This window comes from Protopterus annectens, chromosome 12.part0 (genome assembly GCF_019279795.1).
Source record: "Protopterus annectens isolate FY-2018-M chromosome 12.part0, PAN1.0, whole genome shotgun sequence".
NCBI classification, from domain to species: domain Eukaryota; kingdom Metazoa; phylum Chordata; order Ceratodontiformes; family Protopteridae; genus Protopterus; species Protopterus annectens.
Window position 1 is genome coordinate 433186363 of NC_056746.1, and position 24201 is coordinate 433210563.

General features: G+C 39.6%; 1 protein-coding gene across 1 annotated transcript in view; it reads right to left on the bottom strand.

The window, feature by feature from the left end:
• Positions 1 to 24201, bottom strand: part of LOC122817333 (interleukin-9 receptor-like) — a 422708-nt gene that overhangs the window by 334846 nt on the left and 63661 nt on the right. Inside the window, exon 2 of the mRNA XM_044090548.1 lies at positions 22007 to 22122. The gene's annotated coding sequence lies outside the window, so the exon portion shown is untranslated. The remainder of the gene's footprint in view (positions 1 to 22006; positions 22123 to 24201) is intronic.

The following is a 24201-nucleotide window of genomic DNA, read 5'->3' on the forward strand; positions in this document are numbered from 1 at the left end:
GTTGCCTATGTAAATGGAAACTAAATATGGTTTTCTTGGGTTGTTTACACAAATATAATGTAGAGTTCTTCTGGGTTGTCTAAGGAAAGGAAGTTGAGATATATTTATGTTATAGTGATAGGTAGATGATACTGTTTTGTGAGAGCTGGTAGAGGCAAGGATGCTAGAGGCTGTTGTTTGTTAGGAGGGACTGATTACATATAATTTTGGTTTGCTGGTTTGATCTGAAGGGATGTTACGGCTTCAAATGAAATGTATATAAGTGAAATATTAGAAGTAGTATATTGTATATAAGTATATATATATATATATATATATATATATATATATATATATATATATATATATAGTTATGGGGGAAGGGTGGTGAGTAACACAAAACTGTTCAGAATGGGATTCCCCATGAATCTGTAGGTATCCAGTAAGGACAGCAATCATGTATAGATGTAGTGGTAGTCTGGAGTAATAAAGGTGGGGATAGAAGACTAGTGAATGCAGTTCTTTTGTGTATCTTTCTCTCAAAACTTCTAGGTTAAAGGTGAGGAAGATATAGTGGGGCAAGGAAGACAGTATAGCTTTTCACAGATATTGTGCTAAAGGTTATTTAGATCTATTTACATTGATTAGGGAGGGCTAAATATATTCTAGACTGCAATGTGTATTTACCCTCTGGGAAATGGAGTATTCTTACCCTGAGGGAAAAGTGGTGTTCTATACTACAATGCATTATCTAGACTGTATTCTTTCACCCAGAGGGAATGATGGCTATAAGAGTAGACGAGCAAGGAAAGTGACAGTAGCACTGTTAAGAGAAAGTAAATTAAATTAGCTAAACTGGGAAGCTATATGTCAACTTTAAGAGACTGGGGGAGGGGAAGTCAAGTCCTATCCTGGCAAGAAATGGGCAGAAGGCATAGAATCACTGATGGGTGGAATACCAGCCACACAGGTGCACAGACAGACATTAAGACAGACACACATGCCTGCACACACACACATGCATACACACACACACACACACACACACACACACACACACACACACACACACACACACACACACACACACACACACACAACGCACAGTGCATTTTATACGTTGCTTGGAGTATCACAATTTCATGCATCTGCATGGCTATGGGATTTGGGGAGAAAGAGACAAAAGGACAATATTCAGTCTTGTCACAGAAGGCACCCTAGCTGGGAGGTCCAACAAATTTGAAGCAGCAGTGCTAATAGATGCACTGCTGTGATATTCTGTTCTTTAATGTATTCAGTTAAAAACAGCTCTTAATTGTAGTGCTAATTCCTTAAGATACTACTAATCTAAATCCTGAAAGAGATAAGCAGTTTTGAAATATGGAAAATAACCGTTTAATGTAAGCTACATTTATTAATGTACTGTTATTTTCTCTCCCAAATAGTAAAAAGATGCTTTACCACCTGGTTCATGGTTTACTACTAAGCTAACTGCCCTTGCGAGCCATTTTAAGACTAGCCAAGTATCCCTTGTGAGACTCAAACACTGCACTGTGTGTTTGCAAGGCAAACACCTTAGCCATTAAGCCACCCTCCAAACATCAAGCTTGCAACGGTATTTACAGTTTTTGTCTTAGCATTGTCTAGAAGTAAAATGACAAAATTACATTTTCAGTCAGTTGTTCTGTTTTTCCTTAATGTACTAATATTTGAGGCACCTGTGTTCATTACATTTATAAATGCTGTGAGATTGTTATAAGAAGATTACGGGACATGCTCTGTATATATCTAGAGATAATGTTCCATAGTCTTCTTGTAAAAATTGCACAACAGTTATATGTGTGGTCATGCTTTTTATAACTTCTCTTATTTTCACAATAGATTCAGGTTATGTGATCAGTGGAATTATCCTTGATGGTTACTAAATAGCCTTGAGCTACTATGAAGTACCTACAACGTTAATAAAAACATGCACATAGAAAACAAAAAGTCATATATGTTCATTGAGCACACCTCACATGGATGTCATATAATGATTACTCAGAATGTGTGAATGTGTAGAACATACCTCTCAACCTCTTAGAGCAATAAATCTGGATAACGCCATAAATAAAAGTGGGACAAAGGCCCAAAAATAAGGACAATTTTAAATATTGTTCTTACAAACTTAGAAAGTTTATAGAGTAACAGGTTATGCATTAGCGTGAATTTTCTGAAGGGTATGAAGTCTGAAACTCAAATGTCCTTTATTATTTTTCTAATTTCATTTCCTTAATGATTTGCCACTGTTTTGCCAGAAAACCACAATTTTATGAAATTCAGACCAAAAACATGAGGCAAAAATCTGGACATTCTGCAAAAATCTGTACCGTTGAGAGGTATTAAATGTTATACATAAAAGGAAATTATAAAGTTCTGCACAGATGTTTACAAAATATGATCATTTTAGTATATGTGTAATTAAATAAAATGAGGCATCTCCAGGAAACAAACGCCCCACTTCGAAGAATAAATCCAAAAAGCAGTCCAAGTAGAACACAGAAACAGCAGAGCAGACCAAGACTGAGTATAACCATAAAAACACAGTAATCAGATGTATAAAAACATGGAACTGTTTAATAAACAAAGACAGAAGACATAAACAGGTAAGCTCTTTCACCAACAAGGCTTCTTCAGACCATACACAGAGTAAAAACAACCATCTTAAGAACTATCTTGCCCAAGTGCAATTAATTAAACAGTCAAAGAATCAAAGCTACGTGGGACCATTTAAAGTGCTAACAACTAATATAGCACATCATAAAAAATATATGTGTAAACATATATAAAAGAAATGGGGGGGGAATATATATATATATATATATATACTAAAATGAAAACAAAAATGCAGAAAGGTAGCAGTCTGGCGATACAAATCCACGAAATGTGAAGAGGTTTGAACGCAAAATTAGTTTAATAAAGTAGCGTTTTCGCTGCTAGAAAAATCCGCAGCTTCTTCCAGGTTGTTTTCATTTTGGTTTGTTTTTTGCTTCTCCAGTATTTATATATATATACTGATTACTTAATGCTCAGATCTCTAGATTTAAGAACAGGTTTTAAGGGGACTTTGTCATTAAGACAATGTCCCCGATCTGCTCTAAGCCTAATAATCCATCTAGTCTCTCTCTCCCCTCAGTATAATTCCTAACATATCTACCACGTGGATTGGGTTTAATTACCTCAATGACTAAAAATTTAAAGGTATGTTCAGAACCTGCTTGTAGAGCATGTTTAGACAGAGCAGTATTACCTGATTTAACTCTGATATAAGTGCCTTATTCTGTCTTTAAACATTCTGTTGGTTCCTTAATAAAAGAATACAGGGTGTAACTAACATGTCTACAAGGGCCATGTTAGTTAGAAGGTGTGACTAATATGTCGTTTGTGGACAACCTCAAATATCGAACCCTTCAGACTGCTGAGGGGGTAATCTATGCCTAACCCACAAGGCATTCTCCAATCCAGCCCTGATGGATTTGTTGTACATCTGCAAACAAAACAGCATTAAAATTATTCGATCTAAGGATCTAAACCTCATCTGTGAAATAAACAAAACATGTTGAGGAGAAACGTATGTGTCTCAGAGATCACCTCTTCTGTGCAACAGACTCTCCATTCATGTGAAGCAGAGCTCTTTCCTAAGCCTGTTTAAGTACAATTTGGACCAATGGATGGGAAATCTCAATGTCATTCCTGGTTTGTCACCTCTGTTCCTTGTGGATAGAGGCAGCTTGAAAATGCCCTAAGGTACAGGGATATACCAAAGCTATTCTAGTCCTTGGGCATTAATAATTTGGAAAGCTGAGGCAAGAACAGCTTGGCTTAAAATACGTCTAGGGCCATTGGCATTGTAACCACCTATGATCCTGTGATCCCATTTACCCTGTGTTCTTGATGGAAATAATTTTTATAAATCTTGCAAAAAGAGCAACATATTTGACAAGCAATTTATAAACATGTTATTGCAGCCATTAGGCATCTCTGTATCCTAGAATGGCACAAAACAAATGTGTCCATTTATGCAGTATGTCTTTGGCACTACAGATGTCTTTGAAGATGACAGAAGGCAATGAAAGTGAAGCAGATGAGCTTGTGGGATATAACAAGTAGATCCTTACTACCAAAGGTGGTATCTTCTGTAACAAGGACCAGTGTCAGCTTAAGTGGTCTCATCTGTATGAATGGCAGCCGGCATCTAAATGCCTTCATAAGACAGTGGAGTGCTATCCATTTTGGCAATTCCTTGAGGATATGTGCATGCATTGTGGAGATGGATATGACACACTGTATATGATGTGCTAACTCTTGATCTGACATCTTACAAAGCAGAAACGTTAATAGAAAATCAGCAGTTCCACTTAGTGGGACTATAAAAGGAAGTTCATTGTGGTCCGCAATGAGTATGTAGATTATTTATCTTTGCTGTTGTTTTAAATATGCCGTTTCTGCTTACAGCCCTTGTTGACACTGTAATCAATTACAACACTGCTTGCAGTTCAGGGCACTATCAGTTGTCTTTCAGCATCTCATGTCCCAGCTGCTTGTGGATGAACTGCTCACAGACGAATGTTTGTGTCTATATTCAAGTCTGAGTGAACCCAAATACACATTTTTTATCTTTATATATACATTCTCTGATTTGGTGTGATTTCGGGGATGGTATATGTTTATAAAAATTGGGGTTATTGAGGCAGAGCCACCACATGCAGTGGGGTGCAGAGGGACAAGCTTTCCATAAAACACTGCTTTTTTATGTTTTATGTATTGTTAGCAGAGACATTTGCAAGGAATTCACATTGACTTAGGAGGACTGGAGCAAATGGTATGTGGAACATTTGTACTTCTATTTGAATTACTTGATATACAGACTTTGAGAACTCTAAGAAGTGTGTAGTAGATCCAGCGCAATCTCTTTCTTTTGTCTGTCTTCTTGGCTGTGCCTAATTTACATACCACTGTCCCACAGTGCACTGCTTGGGACTCAGTGGCACCATTCTCTCTTAGTGGTTGTCTTAGATGTGGCATTGTGTGCCTGTGTTCCACAATGCAGTATTTTCCACTTGTCAGCACTATCCCTTCCATCTTACATGTACCAAATGTTTACATCACTGTCCCATGCTATAGCTAGATTATCCATGTGTTAGTGAATGCACCAGTAATGTTATGCATGGTAATGTTGCCTTATTTCTCCTCTGCATGACTGTTGGTTGCTATGTTTGCATGGTAGTCATATGAGTGGTCTTGTGGCTGTGTATGTGGCAAACTTGTGAATACATCTGCTTCGCTTTCATTGCCTGGTGCCAAGACTTGTCATTCTGATCATGTATGACAATGTTGCCATATGACCACATACCTATGACATTGCTGGGAGTCACACTGCAGCAGGGAATTGATATGTATGACTGCTACATTGCACTGTGTCAGTGTATTTGACATGTAAGGTGCTGCTCTGCAATTGTGTTTGCTTGTAAACAATGTGTATGCAGTATGCCAGACCCTTATAACATTGTGATGTAATTTCTCTGGGCTTGTGTTTACATTTCCAGGAAGAAGACTAGAAAGAACAAATAAAAGAAGGATGCAGGGAGTTAGTGGTGGCCATGGTGTAGGAGCTGGAAGTCAGTGTGGTGCAGACAGTCCAGTCAGTAAGGGAGGACCCAACGCAGATATGCCAGCAAGCCTGGTACCTGGAGAATCTTCTTTGTATATCGTTCTAACAACTAGTGAATGCGTGGCATCCAACTGGAATAAGGCAGGGGTGGTACACATCCTGTTAAGAGCTTGTGGGGAAACTTGATTTGCAATCAATGGTGTCAAAGACAACATTCACATGGATAAACATAAAATATCCCAAACAGTCTGGAGCTGTCATCTGCATTAACACCTTTGTTACCTTTTTATATTGTGATCCTATACTGCAGGGGTGGTCTCTTGGTTCTGGCAGTCCTGGTAAACTGGGTAAGACAAATCCTCCTCATATGCAGCTGGTCCTTTGCACAGAAATAGATGAAAAAACTCCACACTCTACATTAACTAGCCTCTTCTTTCTGGCTACCTTGGTAACCTGGAGCAGGACACATCTACCTCCCAAGTGGCTACTTCCCTGCACAACAAGAGTTAGCAAGTCCATCTAAATGGACCTCAGGACAATGTGGCACTAAATGGGGATGCCAAGTGAAGCCAAGATCAGATTCCTTTCATGCTTGCTGCCTCTGTTTCAGGTCCTTTGTTCCTTCCCTCTGCATATTCTGAATTTTGCAACCACAGTGCACAGAATAGTGGACCAACAGGCAATGGGGATGGCATAGCTTTAGGGATTTTAGAAGACTCCTATTACCCAGATGAGGTGGGTGTACAGGAGGAGATAAGGGACAGGTACAGCTAGATGCAATTATATATATATATATATATATATATATATATATATATATATATATATACATACATATATACATATACATATATACACACACACACACACACACACACACACACACACACACACACACACACACACACACACATATATAATATATATATGGGTTACCTTCATTTCATCAACAGCTCATTTCACTGACAAGCAAATCAGCAAGACCAAATTAATTTCACTGACAACTCATATCACTGAAACTCATTTCGTCGACAGTGATATATGGCCTGTTTCCCACAGTAGTGTGATCCTGGAGTTAGAATATATAGTAAGGGGGGTGTGGGGGGCACAGAAAATATATAATATCAACATTATATCTTTACTTTCAGGCTTTGCTTTTGTCATGCAGTCAATTATATAAATCGTCTATTTTTTGTCAAAACATTGCAATACCTTATTTCATTTTATTTCCTATTGTTTCACTTGCTTTCATTTGTTCCATTGCAGCCAACTCTTATTTTGGTAATAACAACCCTAAGTTAGTATTAGTAGCAAGAAATTACTACAAATACAAACTTAGATTGGGCTGTTATTACCAAAATAAGAGAATTAGATGTCAGTGTGAAGTGAAAGAGGACATTAACAACTGTAGGCAGTGCATAGGCATCAAACTCCTGTCACACTGCATGAAAGTTCTGGAGAGGGTGATTGATAAATGAATATGCAGAGCAGTAAAAAGTAAGATGGGAGATGAGCAGTGCCGATTCAGATAAGAATGCAGCACAACTGACCAAACATTGGGTCTATGTTATAACATTGAAGTCTTACAACTTCGAATGTTATAATATCAAACTCAGTAGAGCGAAACACCAGAAAACCGAACAGTCAGAATAGCGAATTTTTGTTCCGACAAACATGCACACAACACAAGCAAACCAAAATAAATAATACGCACACACACACACACACACACACACACACACACACACACACACACACACACTTCACAAAACCCTACACTAAACCATACCTACACCACTAGCTATCCACTTACCTTAACCCAACCCTAACCCTAAGGTCCGTCACTAATCTAACCTGTGCCCAATCTCGCACTCACCTTCATTCGCACACTTACCTTAACCCGGTCCATAACCTTTGTTCCACAGTCAGGGAAATAGTGAAGCTGCAGAAATGGCCCACTGAATACTTTCCCTAGGAAAGTATTCGGTGTTCTGCAGATTCCATATTTTCAGCGTTCGCTCTACTGGGTTCGATATTATAACATTTGAAGTTGTAAGACTTTGATGTTATAATATAAACCCCCAAACATTTGCAGTGAGACGATACTTGATAAGAAGCTAGAGATGAGGAAAGAGTCCTACTGGGCATTCCTAGACTTGGAGAATGCATATGACAAAGTTCAAGAAGGCTGATTTTGGCATTCTTGTGGTGGTTTGAAGTCCCGGAGACATTGGTGGAATTTGTGCAGGCTTTGTACGAGCACACAATGACACAAGTATGAACAACGTTCGGTCTGACAAAGGGGTTCCCAGTGGGAGTGATTGTGCATCAGGGTTCATCTCTGAGACACTGCTGTTCATACTGGTGATGGACTACACTAGCAAACAGACTGAAGGGGACAGATCAACAAAGTTGCTGTATGCAGATGATGTGGTATTGCATGCAGACTGAGTAAGAACTTCAGCAAAGGATAAGGGAATAGAATGCAGAATTGAAGGCACATGTGATGAAACTGAGTACAGATAAGACAGTTGTAATGGCAGCAAATGGGAAAATCAGAATAAGCTGAAAACTGAGATTAAAGGGGAAATAATGGAACAGATTAACAACTTCAAGTATCTGGGAGAGGTGGTTAAGGAGAAGGGAAGTCTGAATCATGAGGTCAAAGCTAGTATCATGGGGGCTGCAGCCAACTGGCATAGAGTGTCAGGTAAAATATATGAAAGGAGAATGCCAAAGGACCTGAAAAGTAAGGTGTACAAAAGAATGTTGTGACCAGTTTGTTGTGACCAGTACTACTGTATGGTACAGAAACCTGAGCAGTAAAGGCAGAGCAATTGAGGAAACCCTGCAATGAGTGGTAGGATGCACACTGTGGGATAGATGAAGAAATAAGGACATAAGAGCAGAAGCCAAAGTAGCTCCAGTTGCAGAAAAGGTCAAAGAGAACAGATTAGAGTGGTTTGGACACATGCAGTAAAGCAGAAGGCAAGAGGAAATGAGGGTGTACAGCAAAGAGGTGGATTGAATATGTGATAGAAGACCTGTGAAAGTCAGGTATGAGTGTCGAGGAAGGTAGGAGAGTGACATTGAATAGAGAAATATGGCAACAGTTGACACAACACCCTGACCTCATGTAGAAAAAGGGAAAAAGAGGGGTGATGATGATGATGCCGGTCTCCAATGATCATTCCAATATATTCGAAAAGTTTCAAACATTAATACATTTACAGAGTTTGTGCTGCCAGAAATTCTGAATGCATGCTTAATGGGTGGCAGAGCTGCTTCCTGTTTTTAAAACATGCATCTTATTTATGAAAAATTTTGTACTAATCCTCATTGTTTATGTTTTGTGATTTTTCTATCAGAAATGAGATTATTAATTATTTTTTTTTGTTTATAATCTGGGTAGCTGGCCCTGTCAAGGACGATTTTCACAATGAGAAATTCATTTACGGGTCATAACTGGGTATTGTGGCTATGGCTACTTTGGCAAGGGGTACCACTGTAGAACATAGTGGGATTCATTTTGCGGATGCTAGCACTGATTTTGTGATTGGGTCGATTTCATCACTGTTGGATGGACCCATTTCCTGGACCTGTTCCACAAATTCACCTCCAAGATCTTTACTGTAAATAAATGTTTCAGAACTTTTTGCATTCATGGATTCTAAATTAGTTGATGGCAGGTAGGATGTATCCCTTCTAGTACAGAGCCACACATTTATGTATTTTGCCTTTAGATTTTTGCTTTGCTTGCAGATTATCATACTTGCACCAGTTTAAATTTTTAATTCTTTCATACTGAACCAATGTCATATCTTATACCTAAATAATTTTATAAACAGCAAATTTACCACAAAGTAAGACACCTCCAAAGGAGACCAGTTACATGTCTATATAATTAACATGGGTCTCTATACTTTTTATTTGGAAGGCATAACATGCCCTTCAGACTTAACTGAACATAAAACTAAGTCTAAAATCAGAGCAAGAAATTTCAAAATAGAACTCATATATAGTATAATTTATCAGATATTCTCACTTTGTCTGCAAGAATTATTGCACACACCTACAGATGATTATATTAACATTTATCTTTTTATTTGTGTGAAAAATTACATTTCACACCTGCCTATTAATTTAACCTCCTGTGTAACATTATTCCTCTTTCAGAAAAATGCAGAAAATTCTAAAACAGAACTTCTACATAGCATTGTTCAGTGCTTAGAATAAAAGACTACCACATGAATGTTCAAGACACAGAGTCCCAAATGGAAAAGGATCTTTTGTGACCCAACATAAGAGGCTGCTATTACAGAAGCAAAACAGTAATGAAAAAATGGAACATTTCTGATGCCTCTCTGAATCACAGAGTCCATCATTTTTCTTAGTAAAATCGCTGCATTTCTTACAACTAAAAGCATATCTGGTCAGAAAACTGCAACAGTGTAGGCAGCACTACGCAACATGGCAAATAGGAGAGGTGTAGCATGGGAAAATAACACTATTGTAGTAAGTGTACTAAAAGTACATGTTTAGATACCTATCAGCACTAAGACATAAGACACAACAGTCACAGCCTTTCTTAACTGTAACAGCTTATGGCAAATTTAAATAATGCAGTGATCACGGTATTCTTTTTCAGCTTAATCATGCCTTTTACCTTGTTAGCTAAGAACCAAATATAAAAATGCCAGTGGAGTTTGTGAGCACAATTTTTCTAGCAGATTTTCAGAAGCATGGACTGAGATGGCAAATGTCTAGTTCATTCAAACATATTCATACCTAGAATCAAACTCTGACTTGGATGACAATGGGAACTCAGTAGACACCTAAATGAAAGCAGTTTCAGTAGATCAAACAAGAGTGCATTCACCTTTGGTGCAGAAAGCTATGGGTTCTATTCCCCCACCAGGTAGTTGGATTTGTTTTCCAATATTGATAGTGCAGTGTAGCATTATGGGGGAAGGTTGCTGTACTCTTAAGGGTGCCATCCTTTGGATGAGACATTAAACCAAGAACCCATTTCTCTCTCTCTCTCTCTGTATATATATATATATATATATATATATATATATATATATATACATACATACTTACACAAAACTATAAATAGCACATATCTCTGTACCTTTAATGTACTCTGCTATATAAATATATATATGGTTCTACTGCCTTTTGTCCAATGGCATTTCTTTGACAAATGCAGGGGGTATGGTTTAATGTCAATGTTACATATAGCCGAGCTGTGGAAGTGTTGATGGTATGTAATGTCAAGACAGGTAAGTGGGGCTGGAGGGCTGACAGTGTAGTAGCAGTGTTACGGGATAGTTTTTTGAAGGTAAGGTGTAGGGTTAGGGTTGAGAGAAGGGGCAGAATTAGGATTAAGGTTAGCATCCATTACTAAAGAGGATGGGGAGGGGTTCTGTGGTCGCTGCATATAGTGGTTTGGTTGTTTTGCAAGATACTGGTTGTTATTTATTTATTTATTTATTTATTTATTTTGTTGCTTTAGACCTCATTATCACTGGCCCATCCAACAGTACACTAGGTCCATGCCAACTCTACCTGCCATTCACCTACCACCCCCTCCCCCCAGGATTTCCCCAGTGTTGCTGGGTTCACTCATGGATCTTAAGGGCATTCTGGAGCTCAGCCATTTGTGCTTCTTTTTGTGTGGTTTTTTTTTTTTTTTTTTTTGTGTTACATACCCTTCCCACGTTTCCTTTCCCCACCCTCCATACTCATTGTTAATGTCTAAAGGCAACTCTCTTTGGATCACAGCTCCCTTGAAGGAGCATCACTAATGAACAACATCCCCTAGGATGGGCATGCCTCTCCCTCTCTGCTGCTCAGCCAGTCACCAGGGCCACTAAATAAACTTGGGTTGGCTGGGCTGTAGTCAGGGATTTATTCCTGTATGCCACTAGAGTGGCCTTGGCTGTTAATTATTGATCTACATGAACTACATGTTTTTTGTTTGGATATGTACAGTCCTTTAAGTCCTGATCAAGTGACTGATCAACGCTGTACAACCTCCAAAGATGTTGTATTAAGTAAGAAGGTGCATGAGTGATCCTATTTACTTGGGTGGCTTGCCTCTAATTTCATCCAAGGGCTGCTAAGTTATATTTTATTAAGTAACTTTCACTGAAATCGTCCATTAGCTGAGCAGGAATGAATTTACTGTATCAGAACATTGTCATTTCCCAATGTGCTACTCCAGCAGTGCTGGACTGTTGGTAAGGGGCTGGTGGTGACTAGACAGATCCTTAATGAAACATCTGTATATTGGTCTTTTGCATACATTGTACCGAACAAGTAGAATTTACTACCTTCCTTTTTACCAGCATTAGAAATAACAGTACTCTTAAGAACTCCTAACACACTGCCTATTGAAGAGAGCAAACCTTAATATGGTGTGAGACGTCTATCTCAGAAATGTTAAACATGTACTTGTTTTACAACTTCTCTTTTTGTGCTTTACATTCTTACCGATTCATTTGTTGTTGAGGTCTGCAGCTTATATTCTTTTATGATGCTTGAACTAAAGCATGTAAATAAATGTTATTTCAGCATTCATAGATTTTTTGACATTTCAGGAAATTATAAGTTTGCATTAAAAAACAGAATTTATCCATATTATTTTAGTACCAGGCAAGTATTATGGGGTTATTTTTCTTTTCAGCATTTTTTGTTCATTGTAGATGTGCTTTCTGCACAGTACTGAGGCTTCCATTGCCAAGTTGCTGTGTACTCAGTGGCTGGTGTATGGATGTTATTGACCAGCACTATGTACTAATATTTATATTAGTGGTAGGGGGTAGCTGTGGCTGTGTCCTAGGTGGCAGGTGCCATGCTTATGATTGCTTCTGTATTGCTGTATTGAATCTAGTGTCTTACTACTGCCTCATGTGCAATATATTGATATCTCTCCCCATGTGCAACCTGTTACATGTTTATTGTGTTGGTATCGTTATGTCATGTTTCCACACCACAACCACCTACATATATGGCATATACCATGATCAATGTGTTGATTTTATAGGCCCATGCCAATGTTGTCTGCTGCATGTTCTCTATAATGATATGCTGTGCCACAGCACGCCATTTTATAGTCAGTGGTGGTGGTGCTACTGTTTGTCAACCTCATGTGTGTTTCATGTACATTTCATTTTTCGTCTGGCATCTTGTGACCTGTGGTCTGTTTTGTCACAATATTGGTGGCGCCATATATCTTCCTCTTATAGGAATAGCTAAGCCTGACATGCATAGTCAGTATATCCTATTACATAAACTATTACATGCATGCAGAGACACTGACAGACCTTTTATTGCTTTTTACGATGCTATAAACACTTGTCCTGCAACATAAATACTCATCTACAGTACTATATAGATAGCAATTTTTCCTCATGCACCGTCCCTATTCTCTGGATGACCATAGCTGTATGTCATATAGCCGTATTTGCTACCTCAAAACTAATAACTGACCAGACAACCAAACACCAAACTGTAAGAAAACAAGGACACTGCAGGAAATCACCATTTGAATTGTTTAATAAAACCACAAGCAATGGTTAAGTGTTTCTGTTGTAACACCTGGCATACTGGGAGTGAGATCCATTCTACACACAGGTTGCAATCCAGACATTTACAAAAGGTGGATGCTTTTTTTACCCCATGGTGTACATGCTGACTTTCATAGCAGCCTAGCATCTTTGGACTCCTACAATGCTGCACAATGAGATATGCATTCTCCCATTTGCCTACTTAATGCTTCTTCTGTACAACCTGCAGCTTGATAGTCACTGTCATCAATACCCAGGTGATGCATGCTGTGTTTCAAGTAGGAGGTTGGGCTGCACCTCTAATCCCCTCCAGATGGGCAAGTCAGCATCATCCACTCACTCCCACACTCCATACCTACCTAGTCCATCACCTGAGCTGCTAACTTCTGTTTATCTGGGTTACAGTCAGCCCTTTGTTCCTTCATGCCACAGGCACTGGGTACATAACTTGTTATGAAACCATAGCTTGCTGCGAAGAGAGAGGCATAAGCAAAAAAACAAACAAAAAAAAAAATGCATTCACCCTTAATATAAGGTATCCTGTGCACTATGTGGATTTTTATGAATCTTAGCAACCATTTCATTGTTATATACTAAAGCAAGCTTTTCAACATTACCAGGTCAAATCAGAAATAATGTCACACTCACAAACATGTTTAACTTTATTGATGCTCATAGGTGCACTAAGTACTTCTTACCTAATACAGAAATAGGTTCTTATGTAATAGATGTTATCTAGAAAACAGAGTATTCAGCACGAAAGGGAAGAAGACAGCCACAGTGGGGCTTAAGAGGTAAGACAACAGACAAGCATACAGTAGAAAGCTGGATGTGTTTAAAGAGCTCCTTCACATAAAAAGTTATTCTCTTTGCGCTTCTCTCCATAAAATGAGATAGAAAAGCATTTCTTGCCTGCTTGAGTCAATGAATGAATGCTGTTACTGCCACTACCTCTCAACCTGACAGCTGTATGAGACCGTGTCTGTAGGACATACTGTTCTCTGCATCAACATACTGCAAGCGTTGAGCAAATTACTAGGAAGAACGAACTGCAGCAGTCTAATCCTTGATCCCTGTTAACATGTGATCCTGGCACAACCTGCCTGATGGGCATAGTTTTGTTCTTCTGTTTAAATATATCTCTAAGCAAGAACAAATAAACAGAGCCTAAAGCAGATTGAAACTGTAACTGCATGTAGGATCCATTTTCTTGTGTGTTTTCAATGAAGTGAACATACCTGCTCTGTTTGGATACAGTACCTTCTGATAGGGCTGGCATATTGCATGTCCATCTTTTGATTTCTGCAGACTGTTGTTTCATTATTTCATGTTTACTCTTGAATGATACAACAATAGCATATTTAGTGAAGAAATGTTTATATATCCTTGCATCTCAACCAAGTCAGCAACTCACTGGCCCTTTTCAAGAGAAATCTTGATGAGTGGATGGGAAATAGAAAGTTCACCCCAGAGATCACTCCAGTGGCTCTACTTGATAGAAGCACTGGGAACTAACGGCAGCATGATGCCAGGACACTTCGATGGGCTAGGTTTCTAAAGGCTCCAGGGCTGTTGGCCTAGTACACACCTATAAATCTATGAATCGAATATATATCGCACATCTAGCTTTCTTTCCTACCCACCCTGTAACCTGAAAATGCACCTCTGATACATTCACATTTCTATAAATTATTTCTACTGTTATATATTATTGTCTACAATGTGATTCTGTATATTTCTTAGAACTGACAATCTGTATAAAATGAGTACAGCAGATATACACTAACTTGTTGCAGGGATGCACATCCTCAGTTGCTTTATAAACTGATCTTTCTTATTTAATGAACATTCATTAGAAGTATATAGATATAATCTACTGCATCACAACTGACTATGTTATCTGCAAATAGATATGGCTCACATAGAGAGTGAATGCTATGTTGTATTCACTGCTTAGAGCTGTTCATTGTAAATTATATTTTGCTTTAGTTAACATTTTATGGAAACAATATTGTTGACTAATGCATCATTACAGCTTAAATGCCTCCTCCTATCTACTTTGTTTTTATTGTTTCTCTTCTCTTGCTGTTTAACTGTATATTGACTGTGTCCAAGTCTGAAGAAGCACATACTTCCCCTGGTTATTTCTGCTCTTTGGCTTTGGTGTATATAAATCCTGCTGTGCTGTTCTGATCTGCAGCTGCAACTAGGTTGCTAATACTTGGTGTTTTTTGTGTACTTCTATATACTTTAAATTACCGCTGCCTCTGTTGTTCAGCAGTATCCTTATGGGATAAGTAACTGTCTTAGTTTGCCCTGAGGATTTTTCCCAGTTTCTGTTTCACGCTGTAGCCTGTTTCAGGTTGCAGTCTCTCCTTAGCAAAATCAAAGGATTTACACAGTTATAGAAGGGTCAGAAATATATCAGCATATGGTCCTATTAGTGAACAGCCTTACCAATCTGGAAATCTGATCTGCCTGTTATTCAGAACTAGACAAACTATCTGCTATTGTAAATTGATGTAGCAACCACTGTTTACTCTGACTTGCCTGAGTAGATCCTGATACAACCTTCCATGCATAGTTTTGTTTTTCAGATTAAGCACATCAGTTAGCAAAAGCAGACAGGGACTATATGTTGTATACACCTGACAGATGACTTCTGTTGCCTGTGTCCTTCGGAGTACACATGTATGCACTGATTGGCTACCATAGCTTTGACTGGGGGACCACTTCTGTTATCTTTCACCCCCCGATCTCTAGTTCCCTCCAGAAGTTTTCCCTTTATGCTCCAATAAACTCCTCCCACCAAAAAAGTCAATAAGTACCTTAAAAACACATTACTGAAAACATCTAATCATCTACTCCCAACAGTCCACTGATACACCTTTTTGAAATAAAGTAGAACTAATACTTTCTACATTATATTCAAAAAATTACAACAAGCACAGAAATGTTTCTACACAAACTTATACAGAGTATATTATCATTATTAGATCTATAAACCAACTATGATACTTCACTACTAGACATCCAAAACCCAACACATAAACCAAATGATTTCATAGGTACTATAGAAACCACATAAAAATAACACAACCACGGTGCTGGAGATGAACAATAAAAAATTACGTTTAATGAGTAACGAATTCTAGACAATAAAATCTTGTAATGAATAAAACACCCATGTAAACAAACAAAACTATAGAAACCGATATTTGAACATTACTCTGTCTCCACAGCTATGAATAACTATTCATGTTATTCATCACTAAAATACTTAATTATATACAAAATACCAAAGAAAAAAACAAACTTAGCAACAACAACATCATATATCACTGCTAACAAAATTACTACTTTGTGGTGACATAGAGTCAAATCCAGGACATAGGTTCATAGGTAAGTACTAGACTATCTGCTCAAGGGCATTTATAAGCCTAGCCAGAGTGTGTTGGATTAGTTCCTTAGATTAGTTTCCTGTGCCTCTGACCAGCAGAGCCATTAGTTCCCTGTGCCTCTATCCAGCAGAGCCACTGCAGTGATCCCCGGGGTCAATTTTCTGTTTCCCATCCACCCATCAAAGTTTCTCTTGAAGAGTGCTAGTGAGGGGCTCTGCCTGATGTATATTGGAATCTTGTTCCAAAGCATGGGGAGTCTCTGGGTCAGGAATCTATCCCTCCAGCACACCCTATTTATCGTTGTGGTAAGGTTTATATCCCTAGAGCGTGCGGCTGTCAGTGATTTTTTTTTTTTTTTTAGGTGGAGCATATCCATCAATTCTGGGTTGGACATGGCCTTGTATGTCAAGCAGAGATAACCTCTGAGTAAGCGGTATGCAACCAAGTACAGCTGAAGTTTCTTTAGTCGGGCTGCATAGGTCATCTGTTTCAGGCCAGTAATCCTCTTGGTGAGGTACTTCTGTGGTCTTTCCAGCTGTTGCAGGTGTCTTGTAAGGTACATCCCAAATGGGGCGTTGTACTCTATAATGGGTCTAATAAGTGATGAGTTGAAAGGCACAATAACCTCCTTTGTTCTGGATGAGAACCCCTTTGATATTAGGTGGGCCATGTAGAAGGATTTTCTAACCACCTTGGCAATATGATTATTAAAGTAGAGATTGCTATCTACTTGGGTCCTTAGATCCCTTATTACGTTTTCTGTATTTAGGGGACTACCACCTATGTGGCAGTTCGTGGGTACTTTGTTTTTCCAAAGGAGATGGCTATGCACTTTTTGGCATTCATCTTGAGGCCATGATTTTGACACCAGGTATCCATCTCAGTGAGACCCTTCTGGAGGGTGTCTGTATCAGCCGGAGAATCAATTATGGCCCCTAGTTTGCAGTTGTCTGTGAACTTGGTCAGCCAAAGTCCTCCTGTGCTTGCCTGTACCTCTGAGAAATATATACCAAACAGGAGGGGTCCTAGGACTGAGCCCTGGGGGATGCCACTTGTAACCGGTTTAGAGTCGGACCTAGAGTCTGCAACTCTCACCATGTGGGTTCTGTCCATGAGCCAATTTGCAACCCATCTCATGACGTAGGGGTTAATGTTCAGGTTGGTGAGTTTGTCTATAATACCAAAATAGGGAATGGTGTCGAAAGCCTTTGCGAGGTCTAGGTAGGCTGTGTGGACCTCCTTACCCTCATCTAATGCCTTGGTAACTGTCTCAAAAAGTCCACCAGGTTTAGGAGGCATGATCTGCCTTTAACAAAGTCAAACTGGGTGGTGTCCAAAGTTTGGAGGTTCCCAATGTCTCTGTTAATGAGTTCCATGATGATGCGCTCCATAGCCTTGCAGACCAGGCTAGTCAGGCTTATAGGGCGATAGTTCCTGGGGTCCGTTGTGGCACCACCTTTGTGGAGTGGGATAACTGTTGCTGTGTGCCACTCTGTGGGTATGTAGCCTGTAGAGAGGCTGAGTTTGAACAGTGTGTTTAGGTGTGGGGTTAGTTCATTTTGGAGCTCTTGTAAGATACAGCCTAGGACACCGTCTGGTCCCATTGAGGCTGTGTTTTTGGCTTTAGATAGGGCTGTTTTAACCTGTGTGCCAGTGATTGCCGGGGCCTTACATTCTTCTGGTATGGTTATGGGCCCTTTAGGGGGTGAGAGGGGTGTGAAGTTTGCACTGAACCTGTCTGCCAAAATGTTGGCAATATCAGTTGGTTCAGTGTATTTTGTGCCATTCTGCACCAACTCAGTGCAGATCTGAGAGTTTCCACTTAGGTTCTTGGCATAGCTAAAGAATGCTTTGTGGTTATCTTTGGAGTTCTTGGCAATTTTTCTTTCGAAGCTCGCCTTGGATGATTTAATGAGGGATAGTAGTTTCTTGCTGATACTGATCAGGGGTGTCTTTCCTTCTAGGGATTTTGCTCTTATCTGTACTAGTTTCCTCCTGCTATTGTAGAGCCTGTTTATGGCAGGGGTCCACCAGACTGGTTTCCTTATCTTGGAGGAGTGAGTCTTGATTTTACTTGGGATGGCATGATCCATGCATTCCTGCAGATGATCATAGAGTGCCTTTGTATAGGTTTCAGCAGCTTGGACAGCATTGTCCATTGGCGTGGGAGCTGTGAACCTTTCCACCTTGGTCTTAAGCAATGTGAAGTTTACTTTTGAAAAGTTTTTCACAGTGGTTTCCTTTATTGGGGTTGGGGGTGGAATGTGAATATCCAGAGTGATTAGTCTATGGTCTGATCTAACCAGCAAGGGGTTGACATCAGGTGTGGAACACCGGTCGCCTATGTTGGTGACGACGACATCCAATATGTTGTTCCCTCTGGTGGGGGTGTTGACCAGTTGATCCAGGGCATTCGAGTTTATAAATTCTAGGAAGCGTTGGGCAAGGGAGTTAGTACTTGAGTAGTTCTCCCAGTTAATGTTTGGGTAGTTGCAATCACCCAGTATTAGGGTGTTTGGTAGGACCTTCATATTTCCCAGTGTCTCCAGAAATGTGTAATGGGGGTCCTGGGTCATGGTCGGTGATCTGTAGCAAGCTACCATTTGGATTGCAGTTTTGTCCATTGTTAGTTGCACTTGGATGATCTCTGATGCATTGTGCTGTGCCACTAACCTGGAGGTGTGAGTATCCTTGATGAATATGGATGCACCCCTGCCTTTTGTGTTTTGGTCCGGGTTCTGTGACCGAAAGGTATGGTATGAGTTATAGCCTGGTAGTGCTGGGGTGCTCTCTGGAGCCTTAAACCAGGTTTCTGTTACTGCACAGATATCGATGTTCTCCATACTGAGGAGTGCCTCGAGTGTGTGCATTTTGAGGTTTAGACTTCTGGTGTTGAGTAGCATTACCCTCAGTTTTTGGTTACTTGTACTATTTATGGTGGTGGGTTTGTCTTTTGAGCCTTGCCTAAAAATGGCACTATGGGGGCGGCAAGAGTCTTTGCCAGCATTTGAAAGCCTAAGGGTGACAGATGCAAGCCATCTCTTGCGAAGCAACGTGGCTTGTCGAACATGTCATCCCAGGCAGACAGATACTGGATCCCCTTTGAATGACACCAGAAACTTAGCCAGTTGATCATTTTTTTCTTTATACTGTGGCATCATTCTTGGTGAGGGTAGGATGCTACTCGAGGTCAGGGTCATACCTGCCTGGGCTACACAATCAGAGAGCTCTTCCATGTCTCTTTTCATGTAGTCCAGGGAGGTACGTCTCAGGTAATTCACACCAACATGTACAATGATAGAGTCGTATTTGTACTTGTTCTGGAGTGACCTGAGTGCTTGTGTTATGTGGCATATCCTGGCGCCCGACAGGCAGCTAACTGTAACCATCTCCTTGTCCAGCCTAGTTAGTGAGGCATCAGTGTGCCTGACTATAGAGTCGCCTATCACTAGTGTGTTGGGCATGTTATTTTACCTTTGCAATTGATTAAACTATTCATAACCAAATCTACAAATTGCAAAGATATTGCCATGGACTGAAACTATATCAATTAAATGCCATCATTATAAGCAATAAGGTATAAGGTATCTGACCTGTATAGTTGGATCATGTAAACCTGATATATTATGTATTACAGAAACAGTGCTCACAAATAAAACAAGTAATAAAGTGATATTACCACCAGGCTACAGTATAACCAGGATAGACAGGCTATCTAAAATAGCAAGAGGAAAAACAGGGTTATACTCTAGCAAGCCTGACCTCACAAGATGTTAGTTTACCATAATACCCTTTGTGAAATCAGAAATCCTAATAAGTCAAGTTAAAAACACAAAGTACTTTGTATGGTAAAGCTGTATAATCCCCTAAACACAACAACTAACACTGACTCTTTAGAAGACAATCTTTGCTGGATCACTTGAAACCTGAAACATGGTAGGATAATTAAAGGTGATGTTTAGACTGGCCAACTACAACAAATCCCACTTTCTTAACAAAATAACAAGTACGCAGATCAAAATAATGTATATTAGTTCCAAATAAGTTCCTTAATTTTCCTCATTATTTAGTTATATAGCATAAAGCTGTTTTGTCTTCCTTCCTGCTTTCAATGACAGTGTGAATGATAGGACACCACACTGCTTACCTGGCCTAACAGCTGGTAACACTACAGTCCAGATCACCACCAAACAGTTACTTCCCTTTCAATGATTTAAAATTAGCCATTCGGCAGTAAGTGGATGAAGCAGTCTGAGGCCTAGGTAATAATTTGTTAGGTTTTCACATCATAACTTACCCCGTACAGTACAGTACAGTACAGTACAGTACAGTACAGTACAGTGTGTTCCATTTCAAGAATGCATAACAGAGTGTCCAAACTGAATTTTTCATAGCTGGCTTTGATGCAGCCCCCTCCCCCCACTTAATGCATTGCTTTCTTCAAGGAGACTTTTTTCATGTTATTGTCTAAAAATGCTTTTGATGGCAAACTGTTTTTCTTGCTCCTACTCCACATCTTGGAGAAAATAACAAATATATTGTCAGTGGTGATATTGGACTTAAACTGCACATTTACGTTCCAGCACTGCACTGAAGTTGATTGGTGTGAATTCACTTTGCTGCTTTGGGCAGTCACACAACTACAATCAGTCCTGTTATGAACTCTTTCCTCCCACTGTCAACCAGTAGCTCTTTCCCATCATAGAGAGGAGGGCTGACTGGGAGGGGACATGATTCATAGAGCCATCAGGGATGGTTGAAGGTTGTTACCATAGTTTCCCCAGGCTCAGGAGGCATGCAATGGGCTTACTGTGGAGGACATGCCCTCACTTCTGTAAGGGATGGTCACTCCAAGCAGCCCTTGCCAGCCCCCCCTGAGACATGAGTAGTGAGCTCGCAATCTCCACCAGGGAGTTGGTACCACCCAGTATGGCTCTAAGTGTGCGCACACCTAACCCTTCTCCCAGGTGAGGTGAGCAGCCCACTCATATTCACTTTTAAGCCTCCCTGTCTGGCTTCTCTAGTGCAAGGACTGCTAAATGAACCCCGATTGCCTGAGTCCCAGTCAGGACTCAGTCTCTTTTGCCATGGAGCTGGGCAGTCCTACCATTATTTAATTTAATTTGTGTAGCTGCATGTTGAGAACAAGTAGGCCAACAAAAGTATGCATAATTAGCTCCAAAGCATTGTATTTGCTTAGCTGTTCCTTCACCTTGCATGTAAGTTTTTTCCCACCTTCATTTTAGTGCTTACATTCTCTTCCTGAGATGTGGAGACTTGAATTACTTGTGTAGTCCACACCTATGGCATCAGAACTGGTTTAGGTATGCTGATCACATACTGGTACACCACTAGTTCATGAGACTATTTTGTTCACTAATGCTGTAATATGTAAAACATACCTGCTTTTACGTTTCCTGCCACCTTGCTGGTATATCTTGATTCAACCAGGATTATAAATCAGGCCGCCTCACCAAGATCACCTCCTGCAAGTTCAAGTGCGTTATCTGCCAAACTGCTGGTGAAGGAAATATGTTTGTTTTGAATTAGAACTTTAAGTGACCTTATTCTGTCATATAGCACATAACAATAAACCATTACCAACATATTTGTGAACATATCATATCCTCTACTAAAACAACCTGGTACTGGAATATTGAACAGAATCTTCACAGACTGAACAATGGACCCCCTACTAAAATTTTAGTTTCCCTCCACTCTGTCTTTATTACTAGCCATACAAATTCAAGTATCTTTGTTATAATGCAGGACTGAAATGCTTTTGTTTATTATGCCATATTTCCTTTTATCTGCAGTTCAGTCATTTCAAAAGTACTTTGCACCTGCCATCTGCAGGCTCCTTCATTTCTCCAGTTGATCTGTCTAGCTGCACATTACCCTGCACCTGACAGACAGACAGACAGATAAAGAGATTACCTAGTCTCTAGATGCTTTCTCCTTTCCAGCCCATCTTCTAGTACCTGGCTTACTGATTGGTCCTTGGTCACTGATGGAGGCTGAGACTCTAAATGTGTGTCATTTGGGTGGATTACTGATTGGTCCTTGGTCACTGAAGTAAGAGGCTTGGACTCTAAATTTGTGCCAACTGGGTGATTCTTTTTTCATACTAGCCTAAATGCTGGATTTGTCCCTCTAAATTACATTTATTCTTTGTGAATATTTTCTCCCCCATCCCTCTGTAAACACTCTCCAATTGTCTTGTTCATTTTCCTATACTATCCCCATTTCAGCAGCAGCTGGAGGAAGATGAGACCAAAGGATGAAGTCATTATACTAAGTTTAAGGGTTTTTGAGTAACATTTCGCCTCTCTGCTCTGGCCTTGAGGCAGACTTCTAAAATGGAGTTATAAATGCTGGCCTCCTGGATTAGAAAAGATGTGCTTCTACCAATGATGTGACCCAAACTAGGGAGCAGAGTACTACTTAGTAGGCCAAACAGGCAAAAAAAGAAAATAACCAACCACCACACCTAAAAGAGATATCAAAAATTTTAATGAAATAAAAATCAAAACAAGAATAAAATGGTGAGTGCTTTCACTGTGATAGCAGCTTCTTCAGACCATAAAAACTACACTAAACAATATATTCATAAAAATACAATTGAACAATCACTAGCAAAAAATCAGCCATGTGACTAAAAATACCAATCCGTGCATTAGCTCATTCATCTAAAACATATTCATAACAAAAAAGTCAATGAACTAAATTACGAGCTTTAAGTACAGGCTTAAAAGAGATACTGTCATTTAAACCTGGACCTCTGTCTGCTCACAAAGAAAGTATCCAATGAAGCTCTTTTTGCCCTGTTTTATTACAGAGATCGTCACCCTGTAAACTTTCAGAAACAACTTCCAAAACAGTAAACTTAAAACTTTGTGTGGAACCATACTCAACAACATGTTTAGCCAAAGCGTTCGTTAACCTGTTATTCCTGATGTCGCCAATATGTTCCGAGATCCCTTCCCTAAGGATACGATTAGTTTTTCCCACATAAAATGACATGCAGACCATGCATTCTGCTAACAGATCACATTCCTAGATTTGTAGAGTGCATAACAATCCAGTTCAATCCTATTTGTAGTCAAAGGATGATCAACGTAGGTTGTAGACCATATATACACACAGGAACTGCATACCCTGCACGGAAATGTACCCTACATGTTGCATAGGTGTTATTCAGATGCATCATACATTTATAATGAAATGATACTAGGACATTTACTGCAATAGAAGACTATATACTGCAAAGAATGAAGGAGCCTGGGTTGGCAGGAATGGGGGATATGACACAAAAGTAAGAAGCACTGGTAGTTGTTTGGCTGGGAATACACCAAGTCAAGATCAAACTGGATGGCACATTGTCTCATGAGTTAGTATTGTTGATATGCATGTCAGTGGCAGTGATGGAAAACACAATGGCAGTGCAGACATGGCCTGCAGGTCCAAACACAAACACACACAACATATGTATATATATTGGTCCCTGTTATGACGTTAAATGTTCATAATATCAACGTTCATCACAGCAAACTCAGAAGACTGACAAGGCACAACATCATAGGTTCATAGGTTCATA